This window comes from Apodemus sylvaticus, chromosome 22 (genome assembly GCF_947179515.1).
Source record: "Apodemus sylvaticus chromosome 22, mApoSyl1.1, whole genome shotgun sequence".
NCBI classification, from domain to species: Eukaryota; Metazoa; Chordata; class Mammalia; order Rodentia; family Muridae; genus Apodemus; species Apodemus sylvaticus.
In genome coordinates, this window is record NC_067493.1 from 16091985 (window position 1) to 16106219 (window position 14235).

General features: G+C 44.2%; 1 long non-coding RNA gene across 1 annotated transcript in view; it reads left to right on the plus strand.

Moving 5' to 3' along the window:
- Positions 1–11252, plus strand: part of LOC127673386 (uncharacterized) — a 95148-nt gene extending 83896 nt beyond the window's left edge. The window contains exons 2-3 of the long non-coding RNA XR_007975151.1: positions 3697–3872; positions 10784–11252. This is a non-coding gene — a long non-coding RNA (uncharacterized LOC127673386). The remainder of the gene's footprint in view (positions 1–3696; positions 3873–10783) is intronic.
- Positions 11253–14235: the final 2983 nt, after the last annotated feature.

The following is a 14235-nucleotide window of genomic DNA, read 5'->3' on the forward strand; positions in this document are numbered from 1 at the left end:
CAGATAAATGACAGAGACCCTGTGTCAGGGAGGAAAGCAAGGACCAACCCTGAGACTGTCTTCCGGTTACAGCATCCACATACTCCTCCTCACACAGGCACACCCTCGTGTCAGAGAAAAACAGGACAGCCCTTGTTTTATTCCATATGCTTCTCCATCTAAATCCGGCTCACACTGTGTCTTCGCTCTGTTTCGTTTACTGCTGGGTTCCCAGTACCTAGAGCGGCGCCTGCACGCGGCAGACCTAAGGAATGTTTACGAAGGACGTGAGTCAATTGTATTCTTGTGAAGTATATTTTAAATATGACAAACAAATGAAGGAAGCAATAACTTGATTGGGTTGTACAAGGCTGACTCAACCCTCCCTGTCAGCTTTAGAATCCATTTGGAGGCTAGCGTAGGAAAGTGATACTTTCCAGCAATTTGAGAACTATTCTTGGAATACCCTGAATGGATCCTGGCTTTCAGGACGCACATTCGGATTCTGATTTTTGGCTGCAGAGTTTGGCTGCAGAATTTGGCTATAAAAGGAGTTTCCATGGTCTATCTTCTAATCAGTCTGTTACAGAGCATGGGTAGGAGCTCCTTTCTCCTATGTATGAAAATGAGATGTCAGATCTGAAGCGCCATGTTCAGTAACAGCTTGGCTAATGTTTATCACTGTCTTTAAATTACCTGACTGAAATTTACCCGACAGTGATGGAGGTCCATCTTAGACGGCGATGGAGGTCTGTCTTAGGCAGTGATGGAGGTCTTAGGCAGTGATGGAGGTTGATATATTGGTGGTTTGGAGCCCTGGTTAAAATCTGTGTTTAAACACATACCCAAACCCATTTTCTTTTGCCTGTAACTGTCATATGCTTGTGACAATAAAAATACCTGTGTTAGTCAGGCAGTGGTGGCGCATGCTTTTAATCCCAGCACTTGGGAGGCAGAGGCAGGTGGATTTCTAAGTTCAAGGCCAGCCTGGTCTACAGAGTGAGTTCGAGGACAGCCGGAGCTACACAGAGAAACCCTGTCTTGAAAAACAAACAAACAAACAAACAAACAAACAAAAAACCCTGTGGGTACTGGAGAGATGGCTCAGCAGTTCAAGAGCACCGACTGCTCTTCCAGAGGTCCTGAGTTCAATTCCCAGCAACCACATGGTGGCTCACAACCATCTGTAATGGGATCTTCTGGTGTGTCTGAATATATGAAATAAATAAATCTTTTAAAAATGCCTGCAGATTCATATCTTAAATGCTTATTAGTTTGTTCATATTTAGTTGACTCTGGTCACTAAACATGTGATGATTATGTATGATATCTGACATACTACCTATATTTATATATGGGCAGAAATTCTTGACTATTTTAATTTCCTATGCTTATAAGTTTAAAAAGTATCTTTTCAAACCTTTCAATTATATTTAGAGTCAATGAGTTTGTGTGTGTGATACGTGTGTATGTATGCCCTGTCACATACATGGAGATCAGAAGTCAGTTTTGTTTTCTTTTTTAATGGGATGAGACAGGATCTGTCTGTGTAGCCTTGGCTGTCTTGGAACTCGCATTATAGACTAGGCTGGCCCCCAACTCAGATTTGCCTGCCTCTGCCTCCCAAGTGCTGGGATTAAAGGTGTGTGCCCGCCCCGCCACCACCAGCACCACCACCACCACCACCCACCACCAACGCCACCACCACCACCCAGTGTATGCACCACTGCCTCCGCCCAGCTCAAAGGTTAGTTTTTGAGAATCTCCTCTCATTCCTTCCATCATGGAATCGAGATCCTTCTACCATGGAATCAAGAGATCAAACTCGTGTCTTCTGGTCAGCATGACAAGCTTTTTTGCCCAAGCAACCTTCTTTACCATCCCTAAAACATCTTGATCTTAACCTTGACTTTCTTTTAAAACAAGGGCTTGCAACCCTTTTGGAGACCACAGTTAGCCCTCTGACTCTCTGATGTTTGCAGATGGCGCCAGCCCTAGGTTAGAAACTTCTAAGCTGGGCAAATGCTGGGATACCAAAATACCTCTGAGATCAAGTTTTCATACATTTATTTCACTTCAAGCAAGTAACTTGGCCAAGGCTATTAGCTTTTATGTTGATGGTGATTTTCACTCTTAGCCTGGTCCTTGAGGTATCCATCCCTTTATTAGAACAGCCTCATCAACCTGTGTCTCAGTGAAGTACTCAAGAGCATTTGGGATTATTGGCAGATGCATTTTAAAGTCACCATAAGCAAGTCACTGTGGCTGGGGACACAGTTTACTCTAGTTTTGTTTGTGTTTGTGTTTGTGTAAGTGAATTCAATAACACTATTTTTGGAACGATCCAGACCAGGCCATTGCAAAATGATTTGAGTTGATTGTCATTGTCAACTTCAAACAAACCCAGAGTCACCTGGGAAAAGGAAACATCAGCTGAAGACTTGCCCAGATCAGACTGGCTCGTGGGGGTAGCATTTTCCTGATAGATAATCGATGGAGAAGGGCCCAGTCCACTGTGGGCAGTGCCATCCACTGAGTAGGGGGACCTGGGATATAAAGGAAAGCTAGCTGACCATGAGCCTGGAAGTAAGTCAGTAAGCATCATCCTCCAGTCTCCGCTTCATTTCCTGCTTGAGTCCTGATTCTCTGGATAAAATGGTGTCTTTCCTCCCCTACTTTGCTTCTGGTCATGGTGTTTATCACAGCAACAAAAAAGCCAAGGCCCCTTATGTGACCTTTTGACCTTTCAAGGTCTCCCTGTCGTCTTGGTGTACCTTGTCAGTCCTGGTTTTTGCAGAGCCAGGAAGCAGCAATCAATGAAGGGTTGTGTCTCACACTTGGTGTCTCTGTGAGAACAATGTGACTCGGGGGACATGCATGGTCTTGGGAAAGTCAGTGCTGGGTCAGATTTCGAAACTGCTGACGGATATGCGGAAGCTGAGTGTGAAACAGGAAAGGGGAAATGGAAAGGCTGAGTGACAGAGCTGACTGGCGGTCAGGACACTTCCCAGGGCTGAGTAGCCCAGGCTGGACAGCAGAGGTATAGTAGGCCCATCTCAGACCTACAATCCTGTCATCCAGGTCTAGTTAGTAGCACTGTGGTGATTTCTAACCCCACTTCCAGGGTAAAGTGTTTGCTGAGTCCTTCCTTGATTTGTGGGATTTAGGTGAGACTTGTCACAGCCCCTCATTACTCAGTGTTCCATTGCTACACTGAATACCCAAAGCTTACAAAGAGAAAAGGTTTCCCTGGGCTGTGGTGGCCCATGCCTTTCGTCCAAGCACTCAGGAAGGAGAGGCAGGCGGATCTCTGAGTTCAAGGCCAGCCTGATGTACACAGTGAGTTCCAGGACAGCCAGGGCTACACAGAGAAACCCTGTCTCGAGAAAGAAAAATAGAAGCGTTCATTTTAGCTTACACTTCCACAGTCCAGTCTGACAGGGACTCCCGGCAGCAGAAGCAGCAGTGACTGGTCACATTGTCCCCACTCAGGGAGCAGGGAAGCACGGCTGCCCAGCCCACTCTCTCTTTGGATTCCATCCTCGGTGATGCAAGGCCGTGGTGGCGCGCATGTGCTTTAATCCCAGTTGTCAGGAGCCAGAGGCAGAGGCAGACCTTGAATTATATCAAGGACCCCAGCCCACAGACTGGCACAGCCCATATTCAGGGTGAGTCTTCCTACCTCAGTTTACCTAATCTAGAGAATCTCTTCCACAGCTGCCCAGAGATTGGTTTCCATGGTGATTCGACAGCCTATCAAGTTGACATCAAAGTTAACCAGCACATAAGAAGAAGCATATTCAGCCGTAAAAGGAATGTGATTCTGACTGGAGCTACACCAGGGGCAAACTCTGGAGACTGCTTAAGTGATACTGGTACTTACGGAAGGACAGGTGCTGTGCATTTTCCTTTATGGGGAATATATATGAAATGAAATCTTTACTCTTAGCTACTGTGCCACCAAGACTAGCAGACACACGAAGGTGGGAAGGAAGAATGGTGGTTGTCAGACAGTGGGACAAGAGAGGGGCAATGGGGGAGGTAGAATCTGAAAATGCATACAGGCAGATGCTCACATACATAAAATAAATAAGTCTAACAAGTCTAAATCAAATGCATGTATTGCAGATATTTCCCCTTTCTATGCCTCATTGCCATCTTCTTTTTTTTTTTTTAACCCCAGGATGTATTTTACTTTTATTTATGTATAAGTACGTGTATCTAGAAATAGAGTTAGAGGAACTTGTGATATGAGTCCTGGCAACTGAACCGGGTCCTTTGTAAAAGAAATCAGTGCTCTTAACTGCTGAGCCAGCTCTCCAGTTCCTATAGAGTCGTTCTTAATAATACCTTTCTAAGGGGAAAAATTATATTTAATATTATTATATATAATTTTATTATATATAACATGATATTATATATAATATATTTAATACAAGTATATAATAAAATCTATTAAACATACTTAATATATTATATATAATATATTTAATATATAATATAATTATATAATAAAATATGTTATATACAAGTGCATATTATATAATTATATTATATAAAATATAATATATTATATATGTACATATGTGTATATGTGTGTATACACACAAATATATATGTGTGTGTATGTGTGTATATATATGGTTTTCAAGCAGGGTTTCTCTGTGTAGCCCTGGCTGTCCTGGAACTAGCTCTATAGATCAGGCTGACCTCAAAGTCACAGAGATCCACCTGTCTCTGCCTCCCAGATGGTGGGATTAAAGGCATGTATCAAGGCCCAAGGGAAATTTTTTCCTTAAAAAATATGTATGTATTTTTAAGCGTGTTTGCCTATAGGTATGCATATGCACATACATATATGCATGCAGTATCTATAGAGGTCAGAAGAGGGCATCGATTCCCTGGAACTGGAGTTACAGATCTTTGTGAGCCACCACCACATGGGTGCTCAGAACTGAACCCAGGTCATCAGCAAGGGTAGCCAGTGGTCTAACCCCTGAGCCATCCCTCCAGCCCCTTGAACCTATCTAGTTTATCCATTCTCTCACTAATGGAAGTTTTTGCAACCTAAGTTTTTTCCCCTCCCTCTTTAACTCCAAGAGTTCTTAGTTCAGTCAGACACCGTTGCATCCTGTGTGAAGTAAGGATCAGCATCAGCTTCTCCTCATACAGTCACTGAGTTCTAACACAACTTGTTGAAGACATTCTCTTCCCTATTACAAACCCTCAGCTGACTGTATGGGAGGGGCGGTTCCCTCAGTCTCAGTCCCACTCCTGGTGGACAGACACACAGCACATCTGAAGTAAGGGTGTACTATGTTCACCAACTGTCAGCGGGGCGCCTTTGCCCTGTCCAGAGAGACAAGTACCCAGGTGCCCACCTGCACTCAAGCCTACTTTGGATACCAGTTCTTTCTAGGAGTAGGAAGCTGTGTGTGTGTGTGTGTGTGTGTGTGAGAGAGAGAGAGAGAGAGAGAGAGAGAGGTGATAGATTGTGTATGTAATGGGTATGTATGTGTGTGATGTATGTGTTATGTGTGTATGTGTGTGATGATGCATTTGTGAGATGTGAGTGTGTGATAGGTGTGTATGTGTATGGTGGGTATATGTATATGACGGATGTATGTGATAGGCATATGTATGTGTGCTGGGTATGTATGTGATGGTATACATATATATATGTGATGACGGGGGTGAGATGTATGTGTATGAGACGTGTGCATGTGTGTGAGAGATGGGTGTGTATGTATATAAGATGGGTATGTGTGTGATGTGTGTGTGAGATGGGTATGTGTGTGTGTGTGTGTGTGTGAGTCTGTGTGAGAGATGGGTATGTGTGAAAGGTGCATGTGTGAGAGATGTGTGTGTGGTATATATATGGTGTGTGTGTGTGTGTGTGTGTGTGTGTGAGAGAGAGAGAGAGAGAGAGAGAGAGAGAGAGAGAGAGAGAGAGAGAGATGGGCATGTGTTATAAGTATGTAGGATGGGGACCTGAACTCCAGTCTTCATGTTTGTACAGTAAGCACTTGACTAACTAAGTCATATCTCCAGCCCTCCTTTGGGGGCTACCTAGTGAGACTCTTTATGGGCTCCCCCCAAAAGGAAAGAAAGGTAAATGGCTTTTTTCCTTCTGCCTCCCTCTTTTTACTGCTATACTAATTGTATTGATATAAATGAGGTTTTGTGATTTGGTACTCCCTCCCCAAAGGGGAAATAGAAACAATTATTTAAAAACTAAAGACTAAGTGTCCTTGCTCAGAAAACAAGATAAACTCTTAAGAATGGGGAAATGCCAGCTACCGTGGCGAGGGGGAGGTATTTTGCTGATTTTAGAACCCACTTGAAAATCACGAGTTCCCAGTTTAGAGATGATCTGAAAACTCCAGCTCAAGTTGCATTTGGCATTGGCTTAAAAAAAAATCTAAGCTACTAATTAAAGGGAAAAAAAATTATACTCTCTGGAGTTCTAGAAGCTGTGAATTATTTTCAAACAAGTTCTTTATTGGCTCAATGGAGGAGCTGCACATAGAAAAGAAACATTTCTTTCTAATCAATTTTCCATAAAAACAATAATTTAAAATCAAACAAAGAATGGTTTTTGGCCAAAGCATTGTTTACAACCTTCTTTAGAGTCAACCACATATACCAGTTTGTCTATACAAATATATCTGCTGTATGTTCATATGTATAGTTCTGAGATGGGTGTGTGTGAGACCTGTATGACAGTATGAACACACTGTCACTGTCTTCAGACACCAGAAGAGGGCGTCAGATCCCACTACAGATGGTTGTGAGCCACCATGTGGATGCTGGGAATTGAACTCAGAACCATAGGAAGAACAGTCAGTGCACTTACCCGATGAGCCATCTCTCCAGCTCCTGTTTTTTATTTTCTAATTTAGATATTATTTACTTTAGCATCAAAATATGGACCAGAATTGCTATGATGACATCTAACAACAACAACAACAAAATTAGGACCAAATGATCCATAATAGTAAAACAGCAACCACCAGTGAGCTGGGTATGCGGCACACACCTCCAGTCCCAGCACTCGGGAGGCAGAGGCAGGTTTTCTGAGCAAGAAACACTTAGTCTTTAGTTTTTAAATAATTGTTTCTATTTCCCCTTTGGGGAGGGAGTACCACACCACAAAACCTCTTGAGTTTGAAGCCAGCTTGGTGCCTGACTGGTCTACAGAGGGAGTTACAGGTCAGTCAGAGTTACATTGAGACTCTGTCAAAAGAAAGAAAGAAAGAAAGAAAGAAAGAAAGAAAGAAAGAAAGAAAGAAAGAAAGAAAGAGAGAGAGAAAGAAAGAGAGAAAGAAAAAAGAAGGGAAGAAAGAAAGAGAGAAAGAAAAAAAGAAGGGAAGAAAGAAAGAAAGAAAGGAGGGAGAGAGAAAGAGAAAGAAAGAAAGAAAGAAAGAAAAAAGGAAGGAAGGGAGAGAGAGAGAAAGAAAGAAAGAAGGAAAGAAAGAAAAGAAAGAAAGAAAGAAAGGGAGGGAGGGAGAGAGAAAGAGAGAGAGAAAGAAAGAAAGAAAGAAAGAAAGAAAGAAAGAAAGGAGGGAGAGAGAAAGAGAAAGAAAGAAAGGAGGGAGAGAGAAAGAGAAAGAAAGAAAGAAAGGAAGGAAGGAAGGAAGGAAGGAAGGAAGAATACAGGGAGGGGGGAGAGAAATGGAGAGCTGCCTCAGAGGTTAAAACCACTTGTTCTGGTCCAGAGGACCAGAGAATATGATTCCATGAGGTTTGATTCCCAGTACCCACGTGCTGCTGCCAACCCCCTATAACTCTAGTTCCAGAGGATTCGATGCCCTCTTCTGGTCTCTGTGGCCAGCAAGCGGACATGTGGGCATGCTTACACACAGGCAAACCCCACGCACATAAAGGAAGAACTGCTAATGAATACACTCACTTTTCTAATGCTGAAAAACGTAAGGCTGCCTCTTGCTCCCATCACGTCCTTCGGAACACACACACACACACACACACACACACACACACACACGTGCACATCATCGTGGGATAGCAGCTGTAAAGAAGAGGGCCTGAAGGAACCACACGAAAAGGCCTTCTTTGCAAATCTTGTCTTCAACAAGTGTCCACCAAGAAACGATGGGGGAAGGACATAATCCTTCTGTTGACTGCCTTGTTATTTAAAAATGTCACGGTGCAAGTTTAGCACTTGACAGACATGACATTATTCCTCCAGGGAGATCTTTAGCACAGCAGAGCCAACTGTGGTGATTCAACCTACAATCCCAAAACTCAGGAAGCTGAGGCAGGAGGATGGAGGATTTGCAGGTGGGCAGTTTCAAGGCAGGGTTTCTCCCTGGCTATCCTGTACCTTGCTATGTAGGCCAGGCTGGCCTTGAACTCCCAGAGGAAAACCTCTGCCTCCAGAATGCTGGGATTAAAGGCATGAGCCACCACAGCAAAGATGGAGAAATCTGAGACCAGGTCAGGTTAAGTGGGAGGGCCCCTTCAAAAATACAACTGAACAGACTGGTGAGATGGCTAAGAGGTTCTTCCGGAGGTTATGAGTTCAAATCCCAGCAACCACATGGTGGCTTACAACCATCTGTAAGAAGACACAAACAAAGAACCTATGGGCCGGAGGGAGGTGGGGGGCTGGAGCAAGCGGGAGAAAGGGAAGGGGGGAAAGTACAACTGAACAACAATAACAGCCACAGAGCAGATGACCAGTAATTTCCGGATACCTAAGTTCTTGCTAAGGGGTATAAAAGTGTCAGTTGTACTAGAACTAGGAAGAGGTAGACATTTAAAGTTGTCAAAGAAACAAACATTGCACATTGACACTCAGGGAGCTGAGGCTAGCCAAGTCCTGTTGAAAAACCCTAACGTACAAAACACTGGCATGAAGAACCAGGTGGCAAGGGTTTCCCTTCCTTAAGCATTAGTATTCATGCCCTCAGAAGCGGCATTCGAGAAACTTCCTTTTCTTCTAAGTAACTGTGTTTGCTTGTTTGCTGGCTTGCTTGCTTGCTTGCTTGCTTAGAGACAGAGATGCTCTATGTAGCCTTTGTTAACCTAAAACTCTCTATGTAGACCAGGGTGGCCTTGAACTCACAGAGCTCTGCTTGCCTCTGCCTCCGGAGTGCTGAAATTAAAAGTGTACACTACCAAGCTCAATACGATCGTGTTCCTTGAAGCATTTGGTACTTTGCCCCACCCCCATCCTACCTCCCACTCACCCCCAGAACACCAAAGCTCAAGTTTGCATTCACTGCTACTTTCCACGGAGGGAAGGACGTCTTGTCCTGGCTACTGAGCGGTGGTGCTACCTCCTCTCCGCAGGGAAGGAAGAGCCCAGAGCCCGTTAAACTGCTCCAGGCAGCAGGAGGCCTCCAGCAAGCAGTAAAGCTGCCCGGCCCTTCCTGTCTGACAGGTTAGGGAACCCCTGCTGGTTTCCTAGCCACTATAATCCCTCGCCCAGCCTTCCGAGAGTTTAGCGGCCCCAGGATCTGTGCTGGGTAGTGACCACAGAAGTCTGTCCTGGGATTTCCCAGGGCCCACCCCACTCCCAGGGGCAGCCGCACTCCTCACCCAACGAGTGCTGGAGAATTCCATGCCGCTCAGCGTTCCTCGAGTGACTGAAACCGGCCTGAATCGTCACTGTGGAAGGAATGTGGCGAATGAGGCTGGCCGTGAGTCACTCGAGCTCCAAGGGACTAGACAGTCTGAGGAAGAAACCCAATTGTGTTCGGGTGGGCGGGTCTTCAGGCCAGCACCCTGCCTGCCTCTCACCCGGCTCTTCCGTGCCAGACCATGGCTGCTTTGCAAGTCAGTCTCAAGCTTTCCAAGTTATAGCACACAATGTCACTGGCTTACCCCGAGAGTACATGATTTAGGACCTGGAGAAATTCAAAGCGCCACTGCTATTGCAGAGAACCTGAGTTGGGATCCCAAACCCCACGTCAGGCAGATTCTAGCTGCCTGCATCTCTTGTAATACAAACATTGGCTTTCTCTCCGACAGAAGCCTGTGTCCTGAAGCTCCACAACGTTCTTAAACTACTCCTTAATGGTATAAGAAAGAGCAAATTTTTTTCTTTTAAATAAAATGATTATATTTATTCTCAGTTATGTGTGTATGTGTCTCTGCACGTACCTGAGGAGACCAGAGGCACCAGATCTCCTAGAACTGAGATTACAGGCCACCTGACACAGGTGCTGGCAACTAAACTCCGTTCCCATGGAAGAGCAGGTTGTGTGCCTGTCTGCTGAGCAAACTCTCCAGCCTCAACAGTGTCTTTTAAATGTTAGTGTAGCTCAATGGTAGAGCACCTGCCTGGATTCTATCTCCAATCCTAAAACCAAAAAACAAAACAAAACCAAAAAAACTATTGTAAGATTAGACCAGGTTCTAGGGAATTCTGCTATATTCTGCTGTTTGCAGGTTCGTAGGCTTGCCCTACCTGTGCTTTCCATGACTGAATAATCAATCCATCACAACCCTCCTCCTCCCTCCGGTGTGACCCACTGTAGGCTCCTTGTCCTGTCCTCTGTCTTTATTTAGAGAGTTGCCTGTATCTAGGGAGACCCTGTCTCTGAGAACAGTGGTGTGTATTCATGGTGGGACAGTGGAGCCTCCTGTTGGTTGCCTGTTGAGGCCTCCATCACCTAGTGGACCTCAGATGACAGCAGCAGCCTGGATTGCTGTGCCCAACAAATCTCAGAATGCCCCTCATGCATCTTAAGTAGGAGTTCAAATAATGTTTTAATGTTTTTGCCACGGCATTCAGTCTTGGTCCCATGGTGGTTGTCTCCCCTTTGTCTCCCTTTAGACTCGCTGGAGGCATGGGGACTGCGGCAGGTGGGACCTGGACAACCTCCACACCACTGAGCAACAAACACCTCAACCTCACCACTGACAGCCGCCGTAAGAGATCTTTTTGGCTAATTATAGCTTTGTCTCCCAGAAGAAGAGTCATCTACAGAACTGAGGGCTGTGTATTTCCATTTTCATGTTTGTTTTGAACATGTTTTAAAAGATGCCCATACATACTGATGATGATTTGACCAGGCTAAAAATAAACAGGCCTGGGACCATAGCCCAGACGTACATGTCACACATCCCTGGGTTTGACCTCAGCATAGCAAACAAACCATGGCCAAACTCTTTAACAGTGTTTTAATATGAGACCTCACTGAATGACCCAGACTGACCTTGAACTCATTCTGTAGGATAGGCAAGCCTTTAAGTTTATAATTCTCCTGCCTGGGTTCCAGAAAAGATAGGATTTCCAGAAAGGACTGGCATTGACAAAGCAAACTTGCACCGGGAAGCCTAGCAAAAAAAAAAAAAATAAATAAATAAATAAATAAATAAAAAAAAAAAAAAGCAAACATTTTGCCTGGAAGTGCATTGCCCTGTGACTAGCGTCTGCTTTCTCACCTCTGAATGGTGACCAGTGTGACACTAAGTTGCAACTTGAGTGGCATCTTCAAGACTGAAACAGAACAAAAACTCTCTTTTGAGTTCAAGTATAATCATTCAAAAACAGTGTGTTCTTTGAACCTTCTAATTGTGATGAATAAATCTGTTGTGGTGAAGATAACTTGTGGCTATCTAATATTTAAGCCAGAACATTTTTCTTTTTAGTTTTTTTTTTTTGTTCCTTTTTCTTTTATGTGTATGGGTGTTTGTCTGCATCTATGTCTGTGCACCACATAGATGCAGTGGCCATCAAAGTCAGAAGAGGCCATCACATCCCCTGGAGTTTCAGGGACTCGGAGCCACATTGTGGGTGCTGGGAATTGAACCCTGGTCTTTGGCAAGAGCAGCCAGTGCTCAACCACTGAGCCATCTCTCCAGTCCCAAGAACTTACTATAAAAACCTGCCTAAGTTTTTACATTTCTTTCCTTCCTTCTAAACCCCCTACTTTTAAAAAACAGAGTATTGCTGCGTAGCCCAGGTTGCCCTGAAACTGCGTACACGATCCGTCCTCAGCATTGACATTACAGTTACACCACCTCACCCAGACATGCATTGTTTTTTTAATAAAGTTGAAAGAAAAAATATATGAGGTTGATATGGCTGCTTTTTTAAAAAGACAGACAGGGTCTATAGAGAAAAGCCTTACCCAAATCTGTCCTTCCATCTGAGAGACGACTGTTGATTTTCTTCGTTGCTATTTTCCCCCTGGCGTTGAAAGAGATGCCTTTTGGTGCTTGGAGTGGAGAGGGAGAAATAAGGGTTCCCCAAAGCCATCAGCGCCTATAAATTCCACGGACTTGGACTCTTTGGGCACCAAGTGTACAAAGTAGGAGCCAGTCCTGGGGACAGGAGAAAGCTGCAGCCCTAATGAAAGCCACCAGGGTTTGGACGCTGATGACACAGGGCAGCAGATTCTTTCTGGACTCTGTAGGTGACTCTGCTCTGTCTGAGGTCTACCAGCTCCAGCCTGGGAGCCCCATTCCTCTTACCCTTCCCATTAGAATTTTTATGCATGTCTAAACTGGTTTTACCCAAATCTAAAAACCTAGGTCGAATTCTTTGAATCCAAGAACACATTTTAAATTCAAAGCAAATATTCCACCCAAGAAAAGCAGCACATTTAGGGAGTTTATGGGTTTTTAAATATCTGATATGCAGGAAAAAATGTATTTTATCCTCAAAAAGCATTGCTGTTGCTACATGTATGACATCATTTAGAATGCTATTGTGGGGCATGCTGTTATTCTAGAATTTGGGGGTTCTAGACCAGCCTCAGCTATATACATGCCTAGGCTATACAGTGAGGCCTTGCTTCGAAGCACCAACGGCTGAGGGACTGGAGAAGGCTCGGCTGTTAAGAACACTGGCAGCTTCCGCAGAGGACCCAGGTTCAATTCCCAGCACCACATGGTGGCTCATAACCGCCTGTAACTCCAGCTTCAGAGGATCCAATGTTCTCTCCTGACTTCCCTGGGTCCCAGGCAGACACTTGGTATGCAGACAGGTAGAGACGTGTCAGCAAATGCTCATGCACATAAAAATAAATAAATCTGTTTTTGGAAAAAAATTTAAGGGATCAACAGTTGGCTCAGCACTTAAGAGCACTTGTGCCAGCCAGTGGTGGCGCACGCCTTTAATTCTAGCACTTGGGAGGCAGAGGCAAGTGGATTTCTGAGTTGGAGGCCAACCTGGTCTAGAGAGTGAGTTCCAGGACAGCCAGAAAAACCCTGTCTCAAACAAAACAAAACAAAACAAAACAAAACAAGAACAACAACAAAAGGGTACTCACTGCTCTTGCGGAGGACCAGGCTTCCCTTCCCAGAAACCACCTGGTGGCTCACAGCCATCTGTGACTCCAGCCCCAGAAAATCTGATAATCTGATGTCCTCTCTTTTTTTGTTTTGGGTTTTCAAGACAGGATTTCTCTGTGTAACCATGGCCTGGTACCCTCTCCATGGACACCAGCCACACACATGGTGCACACGCATATATATACATAAACACACACACACACACATATATATATATACACACACACACACACACACACATATGCAGGCAAAATGCTCATAGATAAAAAATACTAAAATAATACACCTAAATTTTTCTTTTTAAAAGAAAAACCTAAGAATTCATGACAGCACTTATATCTCATATAAGGCCCGAGTTTACTCCCCAGCACAGAAAAGAAGCCTGTTGTTCCTGTTTGGAATGTAAAAATTTCTAATAAAATGTATGAGATGTATGAAATGACCCAAATGCATTCACATTCCACACAACAAAAAGCCTCCCTCCAAAGAAGGAAGGAAGGAAGGAAGGAAGGAAGGAAGGAAGGAAGGAAGGAAGGAAGGCAGGCAAAGGAACACAGGCAGAACAAGCTATGTAAGATATTACTTACTATATAGGTCATAACACGTGCAATGACAAGTCATTACAAGACCCTAAGGGCCCTTGGAAAAGTGTAACCAAACATGACAGGAAATTCAAGACAGAAAGAAAGCTCACTCAGTAAAGGTCAAGGAGGGTCAAAGGGCAGAGGGCAGATTGGACTTTAGCAGCCCTGAGACAGGGAAAGGACATTATAGTTCGAAGAAATAGCGTGTCCAAGAACCAAATGCTGGAAAGTACAAAGTTCCTACTGGGGAAGGTTGAGGGCACAAAGGTGTGGGAAGCAGGAGGAAGGTCACTGTCTTAGAGTTAGCTCCAAAGGCCTGGGGAAGCTTTTATAGTCAGTTTGGAAGCAAATGTTGTAATAAATCAAGGTTTTTTTTTTTTTTTTTTTTTTGGTTTTTTTGGAT